The following is a 17,410-nucleotide window of genomic DNA, read 5'->3' on the forward strand; positions in this document are numbered from 1 at the left end:
TGCCCAGACCTATGATTGAACTGTTGTTTAGATTTGTATTGTAATAACTCAGAACGTAATGAACGATTAGCTGTGTTCAAAGACTTAATAATGATATGTTTTTGATATCCACGATCAACAAATCTATTAACAAGATCAACACAAGCCTTAGAACCCTCCTCCGAAGAGGAACATATTCTTTTCATCCTCATAAATTGGGATTTGGGGATGTTGTGGATGATGTGGCGTGGATGACAACTGTCCGCATGCAGCAGCGTGTTGTACTGAGGAAATTTCCTATAGACTGATGTAGCTAAAGTATGATCCTGAAGTCTAGTAATCAAAACATCCAAAAACACAATGCTATCATGTTCTATGTTGACTGAAAAGCGAAGTCCAAAATTGTTGTTATTTAAATAATCCACAAATTTTGAAAGTTGTTCTTGACTTCCACGCCACACCATCCAACAATCATCCAGATATCTTCTCCAAATGTCAAGCTCTGCCAAAAAAGGATTGTGATGCGCATCATATATATATATGTGGCCTCAAAATAACCCATGAACAGATCCGCATATATGGGGGCAAATGATGCCCCCATTGCTGTTCCATTTACTTGCCAATAAACTTGGCCATTGTAATGAAAAATGTTTTTACTTAACACAAATTCGGTTAATTTGGTCAGAAAATTATTGAATTCCATAGAATACAATTTTGATTTATAAAGCCAATATGAAACAGCTAAAATGCCTAGTTCATGGGGTATGCTGGTATATAGCGAGGCCACATCAAGGGTACACAACCACCAAGAGGATTCCAATTGTGAGTCTTGAACTATGTTGAGAAACTCAGTTGTGTCCTGTATACATGATCGAATATGTTTCAATAAAGGTTTTAAATATACAGTAAGGAAGCTAGATAAAGGTTCAGTTAAAGAACCACGCCCAGAAACAATAGGTCTACCTGGGGGGTTTTTTGCATCCTTATGGATTTTAGGTAACAGATACAGATACTGGGGGATAGGTTCTTCCACCTGTAATTCCTTAGCTACCTTTTCCGTGATTACCCCCTGATTGGTAGACGCCTCCAAAAACCTGTCTATTTCAGCCTTGAAACGTAAAGTAGGATCCAACTGAAGCTGTTTATAGTAGCTGACATCAGACAACTGTCGAAGAGCTTCATTATGATATACTTCATAGTCCATGACCACTATGGCACCTCCTTTGTCTGCCATTGTAATAACTAGCTGTTGATTATTCTTAAGCTCTAATAAGGCCTGTCTTTCCCTATGGCTTAAATTGTTAAATTGTGGTTGGTATACATTAGCATAATGTAACTCCTTCATGATGCATTCCCTGAAAATAGAAACATGTTTATTCATTGGAGCAACAAAAGTAGATTTCCTGAATCTGAATTCAGTAGATCTTTGAGCTTCATTCTTATCTGAGAAAAATAATTTCAGATTAAGTAATCTACAAAAATTGTTAACATCATTTAACAAATCATGTTCAGGAACAACAGAACTTGGAACAAAGTTCAATCCTTTATTCAAAAGGGTGGTCTGAGCAGGGGAAAGAACAATAGACGAGATGTTATGAACATTATTAATTACTGTATCATCTGTTGCAACAGATTCTGTAATGTTGGAGTATTTGAACCTAGATCTATGTTTTCTGCCCCCCCTCCTCCTACCCTTTGATCTAAAGGGGGCATCTGTCTTCTTTTGGCCACTGGGGACGCCTGACGTGAAGACACTTCTCCATCTGACGTAGAGTAGGTTTCTTCCTCAGAAGTAAAATCTGAAGAGGTATGTGCATGTCTAAGAATTGACCTAGGTCTTTTCTTGTTGTTGTTTTTCACCCTTTGATTGATCTGAGGTTCACTGAATCTAACTGTTTTTTGACTAATGAAGGGCTTCCCCTTTTCATAATCCATGAGATCCCGCTGGAATTTATTAATCTTTCTCTTCATCAGTTGTTTTTCTAGAATAGACAAGTCTTTAGCTAAATTGGAGATATGTTGAGAGTAATATTGTAGCTTATTGAATTGTTCAGCCTCCGAGCATAAACCCTGAATGTCTGACAGATTGTTAGTAATAGTTCTGTCATAATATTTTAATAAACAACTAACAAAAAGCATGGATGCTGAATGTTGTGCATCTGCCCAATCCTTGGATAGCTCCTCATCAATGTGTGCCACCAAAGGTTGTCTTGGTGTTATGTTCTTGGCTTGATATGCTTTGAACAGCTTCATATGCCAAACATTCGTGCGTAGAATTTTCATGTGTCTCCCCAATTTAGTGAATGTATAACTACATTTTTGTTCATCATTAGTAGTAAATTCAATATTCTCAGAACTGGCATTATTGGTCAAACCAAACACTTCCAAATTGTCCCTATCAGCTGCCAATCCATGTAAAATGTCATTTAAATCCATTATAAAATGGTTCAAAGAGGCAAAATGATGGAAAAAAACTAATACTTTAAAGTTACTGAAACATTTCTAGACCAAAAGAACCAGTATATAGCAATTACCAACATAAGGGGTTACAAGGTCTGTCCAAAAGAGAAAAAAAATAAAAAGAAATAATTTTTAACCCCCAACACACTCTTAATACTAATAAATAGGACAAAACCTAGAAATAGACCAATTACCAGCTAAAAAGAACAAAAGATTCAGCATGTTCAAAAAGTTAGATAACAAAACAACATCCAAGTCAACCAGAGTGACATTCGTCTCAACTGGTACTCATATGGTCTGTGCTAGACCCAATTGAAATAAACCAGAATAATCGTGTCCTCTGATATAAAAAGTATCTGCCAACTTCTCAGAGGTAAAAAATATTAATGGTTATTATGAACCAGAATGACCTTCGTCTCATCTGGTACTGATGTAATCCATTTTAAATAAAATTTGAACAGCTTTAAAGAATTTTAAACCAGAACGACATTCATCTCTTCTGGTATGGTATTGGACAATATTGCCCCTAAATAGAATTGTTGCAATCACCTTATTTTGATCTAAAAATATAGTATCACAATATTGAACCTATTTTGCATCTTTTAACCACCCCTAGTTAAATAAATGTATAACTGAGTATTGCTGAAAATGTTCCAGAAATTCGAATTCAATATAAGTGATAGTAAGTGTGTCTCAACCAATAATGCCAAACAACATCTAAAAAACAGTTAGAACAGTACCCCTCCTATCCCCTGTATCTAATAAAACTCAAAAGAGCCTTAATATATCTAATACAAATATATTGACCCTATATAATGAGTGACCAAAATATGAAATATCTAAGTTTGAATGATTTATGATTCAAAAAGTTGCAATAAGCAGCCCTGACCACTATACACATTAATAAGCTGATCATTTGGCTTTCTCCCCGTGTTCACACAGATATTTTAACAGCCCAACCCACTATTTCAAAAACCATGGACCGTTTATAATAAACTGACCCTACAAACGCAGCCCCAAAAAGATGAAACTCTCTTACACAATATAACATAAATCCACCTTATTACATGAATATAGCTCTGCCTGTATTATATCAAAGTTCTAATAGTCTATAGAACACTTGCCCCAAATGTGAAAAAACATGTTATAATGACCTACATACATTCACAATATTCACATGGTCTGTTGTATATATTTGTTCAAAAAAGAACGGCCGAGAAAGTCAAAATGGCCCCCGTTTCATAGAATGTTAGGGGGACTATTGTTACACAAATGTCTTTAATTGAAAAACAGAATTTGAATAATCCAGTTTCAACTTATAACTTTCTCCTGTCCTATATCCTGAACCAAGTAGCCAATAGCCCACCTGCCCAAAATATGAAGAAACATATTACAACATAACATGCATACATTCATGATAATCACATAAAATATGTATGATTAGGTCCACAAAGGAACGTCCAAGAAAGTCAAAATGGCCCCCGTTCCATAGACTAGAAAAGAAACTGTTATTAGACAAAATGTCTCTCGTGTAAAACGAAATTTAAATAGTCCAGTCCAAGCTAGATAGTTGAAAAAGCTTCCCGATGCCAATACTGACATACACCAAGTAATCTTTATAATTGTCTTCTCGACAAAAGAACTATGAAAAACAAAAAGGCTCTTGGAAGTCGCAGATACAAATAATTCCCAACAGTACCTTGTGAAAAGAGCATATATTCACGTAAGCTGTTCCATCCAGGCTGGATGACAAAAATTATCAAAGCAGTACTTGCCGAAACTTGCGATCCTGGAGTAAGGCCACAACCTAAACATACATGTATAGTTCACTGTCCTGAACTCGCAAGATGTCCGCCAAAATGAATTAAGTCCAAACCCCTCAGCAACCAAACACAAAAAAATTGGATTGATCTATGTGAGTAAATTCCAATCTTACAATGATGGACGAAAAAGCAGAAATACGAAGGTAATGTTCCACAAAGATAAAGAAGCATGTACATCCAGGCGTCCCCAGCGTGAATGAAAGAACTTGCGACTGCAACCAAACCCAAAAAGACACGCACGTGAGATCTGCTGCACGGTCCCAAGTAGCAAACGACCAAAAAACACCAAAACGGACCAGCTGTTAGGATGTACGAAATTTTATTGCTTCATCAATAATGTTTTCAGCAATGGTCAAAACCCTGCTGAATGAGCAAACCGGTTTCGGCTAATGTTAGCCTTTTTCAATGCACAATATCCAAAAAAGAAAGTAAAACATCACCATTGTGAGTCCTACTTATAGTCCCTCTCTTAAAGAGATCTTACACAATAAAAATTCTTAGTATTGGCTAGATTCAGAATTTAAACAGGATATACACTTAGTGCAGCCCAAATAAACAAACTTACATTAATAATTTGGACCAAAAATCATTTGTGGATTGGACAAAAATCATACAAAAGATCAATAGATTGCATAATGAATATACATGTGTATAAACAAAAGATTCCCCCCACCAAAAAACAATTTATTGGACAATTATTGTAGCCAATTATTTCATCCCTGGATTTAGACATCTTTATAGGTAAAGGTAGAATGTTGCTAACTGACACAGCCTTTTCTTCAATGAAGACATGAGCAGATAGTTGAATAAGGGTTGTCTACATCTCCCTCAGGAAGGCAAGCCTAAGATCATTCACCCCCATATAAGCAACTATAATGTTGTAATTACATTTGAGAGGGGCAGGTTAATAAAGGCCATAGTGACATCCCAAATCCTTCTCCCACAGACACACCAATCACCCTTCCCTTTGCCATCCTAATGAGTGCTGTATCTGTGTGTATTTCATTGAAGCCACCAATGATAAAATACATTAATTAGCTATCCTACAGGCTTATGGGATCATAGAGGGTACAAACTTGCAGCCCAAGTGTCTGTCGATAACAATAGACATGGGTGCAAATGTGGGTGTGGTATTAGTATTTTAGAAACATGACTAGCAGTATATCTAGGATACCTAAGACACTGAGGCAAGCAGTTTTTATTATCTCATCATATGTAATAGTAAAGTCTTTATTTTGTTTTGTACCTAGGAATGTGATTATTTTCTCATTATTGTATGCTTTAAAGCTAAGGCCCACTCTGCCCCTACCTTTTATAAAACTGTTTACATCTTTCTTTTTTCTGTTTTCCATACCAGAATTAGGACATCTTTATGGTCATTATGCAACTTTGCACACTCAAAAACAAGTATGAGTAACAACAATTTTCCTCCAATAATCCAGTTACCAAGCTTGCATAGCAGAGGCAGGTACTACCCACACTGCTATGCCCTTAAGCAGTGAGTAACACCTGTTACAGAACCTAACGTTTCTAGTTAACAAACTTCCAGCAGTTTTAGTAAAACAAAAAAATCCTTACCACTATTATGAAGAATATGGAATAAAACTTTTAAGCTTAGCTCCTGTTTTATAGTTATATAAAGACTAACCGTGTCTATATGTTAGTCTATTGTCTAATATCCAACATTTTTAGTTAAAATGTTTAAATTTATGTATTATTTTTTAAACATGTCTAAAGAATATCCCATTGCATAACTGCTCTTGATACACAAGTGAGTAAGGGATTTCAGTAATATAAAAAGCAGAAGCAGAAAAGGAAAAGCTTAAAATATTTAACGTCAAGGTACTAAATATGATGAAATAAAATCAATAGAATTAATTGTCTGTTCATAATTTTTATCATTGTATGTTGTGTGGAAAAGTACAAGTTGTCTGGGACGAGCTTTCTGATATCAGACCTCACTGCCTTTGGTCCAATATCCAAAGGCATCCGGATACATCAAAGTTCTCTTAAATGTAGTCATATGACAATATATTCGAAGGAATTACATTTTTGAGATACTAAAGCAAATAATAAACCAGGTCAAAGTGTACTTTAATAATGGGAATAAAGCTACAATGTATTTATTTATTTTGACATTTGTTTACTGGGTATGTCTGACTGAGCCAGAGCCCTTTTTCAATGGAGGCCTGGGGAGAAAAGCTCCAAAGCAGAATCAAATTATGATACAAAGAATATTAATTTTAGAAAAAGTTGGAAGTAGATGCGTAATCTAATACAGAAGTAGCTCTACCCAATTAAAGATACAAAGTTAGTTGTATGTACAAAAGTTTCAAATGCGTGCAAAAATCAATGCAGAGGTATGTATATACACAGTTGCAGACTCATAAATACAAGTATAATAACATGGACTGTATCAGCTGTCACAATTTCACTGTAGTCAATTATTGATGTAAAAAGTATATCAGCTGCCAGTGAGATCAATGCTGTTTCAGAGACAGTGGTAGTAAGCATAATAAGTGTAAGGATCCAGTAGCATAGGCTTGAGTATTTCAGAGTCAGAAACAGAAAGTACAAAGGCTAAGTAGAAATAATTAAGAGTAAAAGTGAGAGAGGGTTAGGTTGGGCTTTGGCAAGAGCACATCCGGGAGTTCCAGAGTTTCTTTTAGGGCTTTTTTGAATTCTTGAGTACTGGGTATAGTTCTGGTGCTCAGTGAGGGTTTATTCCAAGCTAAGGTGATAGAGTAACAGTATAGTTATTGGCCAATAGTTTTTTTGGGTTTATAGATTTCTAAGAGGAACTGGTCTGAGATTTGGAGAGAGTGATTAGGAGTGTAGAAAGAAATGTGGGAGGAAATGGCTGGGCAGGTGATAGGTTTGTTGGGCATGGAGTGAATGAGGAGCATTTGGGGTAGTAGAAGCTGGTGGTAGAATTCTAGGCAGTTATGAGATATGAGAGAGACACAGTGGTGGGAGTTGAAGGGATGGTTCAAAGCAAACCTTGCTCCTTTGTTGGAAGTGAGTTCAAGCTTAGTTTTTAAGGAAGACTGGAGGTTTGTTAAGATCAGAGAGCCATAGAGAAAGCTAGGAAGAAAAAAAAGGGCATAGGGTAAGAAGAGTCAAGATTATTTGGTGAGGAATTGATTTCCATAGAGCAAGCTCAGTGTTTGGTGTGTCTTTTTATGCTATAGTGAACCTGATGGTCAAATTTGAGTTGATCGTCAATGATTGCATCCAGAAGCTTGGTATGAGTTTCAGTATTAGTGTTGTCAAGAGATGAGCTTGAAAATGTAGATTTAAGATACGTGTGGGGTTTTGGCAGGAATAACAGAAGTTTTTTTTGGAGGGGGTGAGTATTATTTGGTCATCAGTAAGTCAGTTCTCAACAGAGTTAAAAGACTTTTGGGTGAGGATGTGCAGGTCAGTGATATTGTCAGAAATGGAGATGGACAGGTGGAGTGAAGGTAGTTAGTGAAAATGGTAAATAGCAGTGGGCCTAGAATGGAGCCTTGAGGTACCCCCATCTTGATGGGGAGAAAGAGTGAGAAGGAACAGAGACATTTCACAGACTGTTGTCTGTTGGTGAGGTAGCTTGAGAACCAACTAATAGTGGTATTAGAGAGATTAAGATCAGACAGTTTGGCAATGAGCTTAGGGTTAGAGACTGTATTAAATGCTTTTGAGAGGTCAAAGAAAAGACAGGGCACTAGTTTGTTATTATCTCTGGCTTGAGAGACAGTTTGTGTGAAGGAAATAAGAGCAGAGGTTGTGGTATGGTTGGGTCATAAGCTGTGTTGGGTGGGAGTGAGTAGATTTTATTCAAAAATATAGTCCTTGAGTTGTTTATGTATACATTCCTCAAGTAATTTCAAGAGGTGAGACAGAATAGCTATGGGACAGTAGTTAGAGAGTTCAGTGGAGTGAACTCCCTTGTGGACTGGAATAGTATAGAATTGTTTCCAGATTGTAGGAACAGTATGTTCTTGGATAGATTGGTTAATTAGTATACAGAGAGGGTAGGCTACAGAGCTTGCTGCCAGCTTATGGAAGAGGGGTGGAAAATTGTGTGCTGAGGGCGAGTATGGCTTTAGTTTGATATGCAGAGCTTTTATGTAGGCAATAGTAACAGGCTTGAGTGAGAAGGTGGTGTTTTGTCCAGTGGGGGGTAGAGAGGTTGGAGAAGTTATTGTTCTTGGTTAATTTGCTGATACAAGTTGCTAACAAACTTTATCTTGTAGTCTAGGGTATGAATCCATCTGCCTGCATTTGCCTACCATATGACACTGAAGAAGTCATCCAACCAGATGGTGCTCTAGAATTGCCCTTGCAAAGATGCTGTTATATAGATGGTTAGCTAATTTAAGAAATAAGAAAATAAAGAAACTGAACTGAAATATAGGGAAATGACCCTTTAGGATGAAGATAAAGAAGTAGAAACTAGGGGGCTGGTCAGCATGGTCAGAAGTGTAATGCTTGTCCCCTTAACAAATGCTAGAGCAAGCGTGGTGAAACAATCTAAGAACAATGAAGACTGAGCAGATCTAGGTAATTATAGGTTTATTTTATTTATTTATGGGAATGTAGAAACAATGTTGAAAGTACTTTAGAAGAGGTTAGAAGGGATTACACCTCATGTAGTATGGGACAACTAGAATGTATTTTTATAACATGGAGCACCATAATTATGTTCCAAATTTTAGAAAAAAATGACTTCTTCACACATCTTTCTGACATAAGAAAGTGCTTTAAAAGTACCTTTCAGCATTGCTAAGCTCTGTTCCCCTGCAGGAGCATTAATACCAGTGAACACAGAGCAGAGCCTGAAGCATTCTGCAGCTTTAAAAACTGTAATACATTGCTCTCACACACCAACAAAACCAAAAAGTGTCTTTACTGCATCATTATCTGCTCTCAACCTGGATATCAAAGATCATTACTGGAGCATAAGTTTGCCTATTCTTGAGGTGATGTTCTTGGCATCCATTCTTTGAACACATAATAACTTGGTTTTGGCTAAAAACCTGATCATTATCCTTTATATTAAGGGAAAGCAAGAAAAAGAAAGTTAGCGGGTACTAGAAACATTATGGAGGAAATAAATGGGGTTATATTTTCTATTTAAAAATCACTGGATTTGTTTGAGTGGGATTTTCTGTTTTCAATGCTAAAGAAATATGATGGAAGTATAAAGTAGCTGCACTAAAACTTCATAAAAGACATTAGGATAAAATTTTAGAGAATCAGTCACAATAAAGAGAGTTGACAACAGAGAGGGATGGGGTACTTTATCTAAATATTTTCTGACTGTGATTAAGGTGATAACCCAAACTGGAAAGGAGGTGTGTCATGGAAATGAGAAGAATAACTGAGGTATATTTTTTGTGAATGATTATATTTTGATTGCTGACTGAGTGAGTGCCATAGTCTCAGAGGTATGGAAGGCTTTTGAAAAACTTGAGGAACATCTCTGGCAGTGAGTCAACTACAGCAAAGCACTTAAATTTGGGGGAAAGGGCTGAAGCAAGTTATGTATGTATTTGAAATTTTTAACTGAGAAGTTTCACTAACTGAATGCCCCATAGTGCCACATCTATGAGTCATGGAGTGAAAATATGAAGAAAAAAAAACTCTATCTTTTAAGGGGAGGTATTCAAGATCTTATGTCTAGACGGTCGAGGCTAGAGGCTCCTGCATTCACTAATCAACATTATATAGGTGACAATTTTGCTGGGAATACTGTATTTCCTTTGGCATGTGCCTGTACAGCCAACTAGAAGTAAGTGACTGCTTCCAAGAGAATGTGTTAATTTTGAACAAGTGTGTGTGTGTGTGTGTGCGCGTGTGTGTGTGTGTGTGTGTGTGTGTGTGTGTGTGTGTGTGTGTGTGTGTGTGTGTGTGTGTGTGTGTGGGTGTGTGTGTGTGTGTGCGTGTGTGTGTGTGTGTGTGTGTGTGTGTGTGTGTGTGTGTGTGTGTGTGTGTGTGTGTGTGTGTGTGTGTGTGTGTGTGTGTGTGTAAGTGGGAGGGAGAGAGGTAGCTAAATTAGCAAGGAAAACATAAGAAGTGTAAAGCAATGGGGTGCATGGGTAAAAGATCCAGGATATTAAGTTATATGTCAAAATTGTAACAATCACTATATTCCTGGATATGAAGAAAAAGGATCAACCAAGTGAGTATTAACATTATATAAGCTATAGGATATGGAGACCTAGGTTTGAGATCTGTTGGAAATGTGGGAGCAAGAAGAAAAGTTGTCAGTGAATCATTTATGGATGTTGCCTGAGAGGAGGTAATGAGGCCTATGTGTGTAAAAATGAGAATGTGGGAAAGGTTAGGATTTGGGGCAACAGAGAGATAAAGATAAGGGCAAGTTATTGTGGTAGAAGATGTGGAGCTGAGCATATGTTTAAGAGATACAAGGCATAATGCATCTGGATGGAATTTAAATTAAAGAACTAGCAATGGGGCACAGACATAGACAGTTTCCTCTTAGTCTAACATAATATCTGAGAAGGCTTGTCCATGGTGAAAAGGGAGAAATGGAAGTTGGAGGGAGGTAGCTGGGGGGAGCTATGCTGATAGAAGTATGGAGCAAACTAAGTAGAGACAGACGTTAAGAAGAGCTGCAAAAATCCTTTTTGAGAGGCTGGACAGTGTAAAAGATAAAGATAGTCAAACTAAAGGGATGTTGGAATCCTAATGGATGAGAAGGATGGAATGAAGCAGAATGTATGGATACTTACGAGTTAAGGCGTATATTAAAATTTGGCATCATCAGATCAAGCTTATTTTTTGATTATTTTATCTTCCAGTGGTTATAACATGGCTCTGTGGCATGAGTGCTTTCTGGAGGTGCAAACAAGGATATGCAGGATTTATCTAACTTTCTATATACATATGTGTATATTAGCTCTCTACTGAAATGTCGACACTTGGAATGCAGAATACCGACAAACCAAAAAAAAAGTCCAAAAACACAGAAGAGTGAATGGCAAAAATTGCTCTTTTCCTTAAAACGTCTTTTTGCAGGGGTGGGTAAGCATCCCCTGAACCCTCCTCAAACTTAAATATACCAACTCCAAGATCACCATACCCTGGAGAGGGGAATATTCTGAGAAATTACATCTTGCATTTAGTATACATAAGTCCAACCTTTTGGCCATTCAGTCTCTATATTTAGGGACTCACTCAAGCAGGTCCTGACATTTGAAATGGTTACCATGTATAGGTCTACTTCTATTGTATGAAAATACACTTCTTCAAATAAGAGAAACCTGAGACCCACTTTAGCGAATGGGCACTTAACCGAAAGTACACTTTCCAAAAATCTGTTTACCGAAGCACGGTACAGTGGGGATATGGAAATATACCTTTTCTCCACTGTAGTGCAGTCTCAGAGTTTGTATATGTAAGTAGTGGACGTCTGGTCCGGCAAACTGAAAAACATTTTTGCAGGGGCCAAGTACCCCTTCATTCCCCACACCACCGCTACATATATATACTAATTCTAAGACTGAACTATAGTGGGGAAAACGTATATTTCCTTATCCCCACTGCACCATGCATAAGTAAACTGATTTTTGTGAAAGTGCACTTTCAGTTAACTGTACTTTTGCTAAAGTGGGTCCCAGGTGTCTCTTGTTCAAAGAAGTGTGTTTTCGTACAAGAGAAGTAGACCTATATATATATATATATATATATAAATATATATATATATATATATATATATATATATATATATATATATATATATATATATATATATATATATATATATATATATATATATATATATATATATATATACGTGTGTGTGTGTGTGTGTGTGTGTGTGTGTGTGTGTACTTGTATTTATATATGCTCATTGAAGATCATCATGCAAAGTAATGTCTGGAAATTTATAAGAAAAATAGGGAAATATATATCAGAGGGAAGTATTGGAGAACTGGATATTTGCACTTTTTTGTGAAAAGGGAGTATGTGGTTTGAGAAGTTAAGGAAAATGTGCAGGTCATAATCTATGGATTTTGATGTTTTGCAATAATGTAGGCATGGAAAGGAAACATTACCTGGGGGTGCAGAAGTCGAAGCAAACAGTGCAGGTCACATTCCAAGGGACTCTGTTATTGTGTAATATTGTAGGCATGGTAAGAGAACATTTCCTGAAGGGATTAAATATGGCAGTGGAGACCCTTAAGGCCTATAGACGGAAGCTTCAGGTGTCTGTAATGTGGGAGGAAAATGTAAAAGTTAAGAGAGCTTGGAAAGAGGAGAGTGAGATATACACTTCCACAAGGACAAGCTGCTTATAATGGAATGAATAATACTGGGGCATATAGTCCAAGTTTAATCATTTCATCTCTGACTGTGTATATGTAAGAGGGTTAATAAAAAAGAAGTGCTAAATGTGTAGTATGGGATGGAAAATTACATAATATAGAGGATTATGAGCAGCTCACTGATCATAACCCACTTATTATTTGTTTGAGACATGGATGCTAAGAAATTCATCTCAAGGACAAAGCTTGAGAAGTAAACCTTGGCACCCATGTCGAGAACACATAATACATGGTTATAATCAAAGAGATGATCATAATTCTTTGTAGGGCTTGGAGCTTTATCAGCTCCATGTACTATTAGTTGCAAGGGAAAAAAAGTGCTTTCTTGGATTTCAAAGCTGTAAAACACGTAGCAGACATTGTCAGAAAAGTAGTGTAATACTGTCCATCGCATTTGCACTTACCTTTAACATGTCTCTACTGTTTAGATTTTTGCAGAACATCCAGATTATTTCTTCACATTTATGGTTTATTCTGATCTGATAAAATCTGATAACTAAAGTCACAAAATAATGACATAAATTTGAGTTTCAGTGTTCATATCCTTCACATTATGCAGAGCACGTCCTGTTATTCTAGCAATGTATACATTTTGTTGTTTACAGGAAGTTATGGACATGTTAAGGGTATGGACAGCAGGCAGAAACAACTCTTTTGCTCTGCCACTGTCATTTGCTAGTCAGTACAGGCAGATTTTACTGCACGGCACTACCCCTGACTTTAACAACACAAGGGGGAGGTGCTTAACATTTGTAAGGATCTACTCACGTGCCACACTGGAGCTTTTAAGGTCGGGTCATATGTCACTCTGGTGCTTAACTGGTTTGCCCTTTTCTAAATATTTGCACATAACCACTGTGCTCCATGCACTATAAGTGAGTTACATTATTGCGTTACTGTTCACCTATATGACACAACTACTTGATTATTGTTAGTATGAAAGTGATCCACCAAACAGATTGCACGTGTTTAATGTTCCAAGTACCTAAGTGTACTGAATAATAATAAATAAATAATAAATCATTCACCTATAGGTAAGGCACTATGAATAAACTGGCAATGAATCAACACAAGACAGTATGGGTGGGTGTATCACTATCCAAAGAATGCATGGCTTTACTTCTGCAGCTAAAATGTTCACAGTAGTTATAGTGCATGCCTATGTCTAACATCCAAATATCAAGATGCAAAGACAAAGAGAATGAATCAATAGCCTTTGATTATTTATCCAACTTAGTACACCACAGTGCCAAGTGACTAAATCAAAGAAAGCACCACATTTTCAGTTAAAAAGTTACAGTCTCCAGAAAATGAACCAGAGCAAGCAACACCTGAATAAAGGTCAACTAATTCAAACCACACAAAGTGCCACTGTTCATTCATTGTAGGTATATGACTATAAATGTATGAGGTGATTTTATGGTTAAAACTGGAATTATAGAAATAAGAAGCAGTTTTAAGGCAAATAACGTACCAGTGATAGCACGTTCCCTGATACTTAATTTTTTCTGAGGTGCAGTTCTATTTCAGCTTATCTGATTCATGCTTTTGTACTCAGCTGAGGTCCTGCAGTATATCACCTCTAATTTGTTAATCAGACTCTGTACTGTCAGTTTAATTCTAGCTACACCCTGCAGTCTCGTTGTCACTGAAACACATACATTTTAACAGCCAAACTGTTTTTTGGCTTGTTTTCACTGATTGTTTTTGTTTTACTTTAACTGACAGGATCACAGCATTACATCAATGAATTTCTTGTCAGCTCGCTCTTCTCTGTATAAACCAATTTCTTCTTGAATCATTGCCCATGTTAATGACAGTAAATTAAAGTTCTCTTAAATATGGGCTTGAGAAAGTTTTCTCTTACAACTAAGATTCATCATTCTTTGAGTTAGTACATATATAAATATGCAAGTGGCATAGTCCTCTGCAAAAATGCTTTTAACAGACTTTTTGTTTTTAGGATAGTAGTACTAGAAGGGTTTAATTTGAAAAGTCAGGAAGTCAGAGTCAAAGAACTCTGTGTCCATACAGAGCCATGAACTTTATTACTGACAGTCTAATTAACTCATTTCTCCTTTTCTCATTATGTGGCAATAGCCATGCAAATAGACAAACATTACCTGCAAAATGAATCTAAGTGCAGCTGCTGTCATGACACTGGCTAGTTGTGTAATGTATGCATTATGTAGCTAATTTTTATCACTAAATATTACTGCAATGTAGTTTATGTTTCTGCAAAAGTTATGTCATTTACGTGGCTTCTGGAACAGGTCTTTGATAGAATCTAAAAATCAGTTGAGTAACTTGATTACCAAATAACAAAACAATAGCAGACTGCATGAAACACTAGGTAAAATAAATAAATGGAAGAAGTAACAAACTAATTCATGGAACTCAAGACTTTAATAAAAAGTCTATGGACCAGATGCATTAACTGCTACACAAAGTGTAGTGATCATGTTGATGGCACACCAACACAATAGAGCACTATTTGATATTCTTTAAGAAGCTCTACACAACACATAGAGCCACCAAATGCAGATACATGGTGAACTATGCAAGTGGAAGCATAAAGAGCCAAAGTACATGTTCATTAACCAATCTAACATGGTGGAGTTATTCAGGAAGCTATAAAATATTCGTGTACACTCAGTGTAGGCTTTTGCCATGTACATCAACCATCTTTGGAATAATGACACGATTATACTTAGAAAAAAAAATGTTAGTTATCGCTGGTATTATTATGCTGTATGTGCAACAGGATTTAAATCCCCTTTGATAACATGAAAAAACACAAAAAACAAAAAAATGAATAATAAAATTGATCACATATTTTCATTATATGAAAAGTATGTTAAACATTTTAACAGATGCTTAAGCAACACAAACATTGCTCTCATAAAGCCTTCAATCCACTTTATATACAGTATTAACAATAAACAAAATATGTTCCTACCATGTGCAGGTGGGCTAGCAGCCTGCAATCCTGAATTGCCTGTTTTTGAGGAATGGAAATGAAACAAGTCTGCTAAGTATTGCAGTGCAAATGAAAAAAGAAAATGAGAAAAATCCCATTCAGAAGTGCAGATTAAAAATGTTCTCATGAAAAGTAGTGAACATTTGGATTTCCCTCCCAACCCCAAAGCAAACTCCAGCATTTCTTCTATGACTCCAACATTCTGTGCTGGGACCGCTCCTGTTTGGCATCTACTTTTCTGAAGTAAAAGCTAAGTCAAAGGGCTTTGGCTGACTAAGTTTGCACGTTTGGAGCATCTACTAAATCTCCAAATGACTTGGCCATCCTGCTGGAAGGTTTGTCTCAACTAAATAACTAGTGTCAAAATCATGGTTTGAAACTAAATGCCAAAAAATGCGTTATTGTATCCTTTGAGAAGTCATCTAACACAGAGAACTACGACATTGACATTCTGCCCATAAGAGATGACCAAGTTGTTCAGAATTTGGGAGTTTATGTGGACACTGACTTAACTTTTGACCAACATGTGTCTATTGTCATAGGAAAGTCCTTCAACATTGCACAGCATATAAACAAAGGGACTCTCTCTAGATCTGGGAATCTCATTGCTCCCCTTTACTAAGCCTTCATTAGGCCAGTCATTGAATATAATCCCCCCATCTGACACGTATCTGTCAAGACACATGCAACAACTGTAATGCTCACAGAGATAATTTACTAAAAAGATACAAGGCCTAAGCAACATATCCTACATGGACCTACTCAAAGCCCTATCACTGTACTTGGTATCTTACAGACTGCTAAGAGGTGACCTGTGTCTGGCATATAACGCGTCCTCTGACCCAATACTAATGGACTTACTGCACATCTGTAAGCCAAAATCAGAAATATTTGGTTTAGGAATCTAAACCTCTTCTGCAATATCAACAAAATGATTTGAAGGAAAAGGTATACTTCACAGAGGATATCTCTGCTATAGAACTGGCACCCCATCCACATAAAACACAGTTCACCACCGTCCATTTTCAAGTGCAGCTTTGCTCTATGGATGGGAAACAGAACATTTACAACAGGACTGACTCCTGTACTATTAATGGACAGATACAGCTCCTAAATGTTTTACCCCATGAATAGGTCCCCCTCACATTATCTATGGTATGATCCCAGTTATTCACATTAGGGGAAATATATAATTATCAGCCATGGAATAGGGAAGCCCACTCTATAACCAAATGGGATAGGTTATTTTGAGCAGAAAAAGGGAAATTGGCTAGGCTTAAAATGGCCCACAAGGGCAGCTAGCCTAGTGCTTACCTATGAACCTCTGACTGTCATCTGACTCACAGTTCTTTTAAGCTATACACGTACACACGCACACACACACACACACACACACACACACACACACACACACACACACACACACACACACACACATAGATAAAGATATACATATAAATATAGATATAGATAAGTATAGCTAGATGAAACATCTTAGATATATGGCATATAATGATATAACAATGACACTTGCTTTTGGCATACCTGGAAGATCTACTTGTGACTTTTTGGGTGTGTCACCCACATCTGGACCAATGCGTCAAGGGTTCTGGAGGAATCCTCTGATGAGCTGTCTGGATTCTTCGACAATAGGCAGGAACTCCTCTGTTTCAGTTAGTGGTGTTTCAGTAGCAGGACTTCCCCCCTATAGGCATCAGTTCCTGGGCAATTGCAGTGGCCCAGTAGGCAGATATTATCATGTCACTTGCCTGGTGTCATATCTGGTAGTAGGTTCTCCCATGCCCTCTGACAGTATTAATGTCCTCGACTAC

Source organism: Protopterus annectens, chromosome 9.part0, assembly GCF_019279795.1.
Source record: "Protopterus annectens isolate FY-2018-M chromosome 9.part0, PAN1.0, whole genome shotgun sequence".
NCBI lineage: Eukaryota > Metazoa > Chordata > Ceratodontiformes > Protopteridae > Protopterus > Protopterus annectens.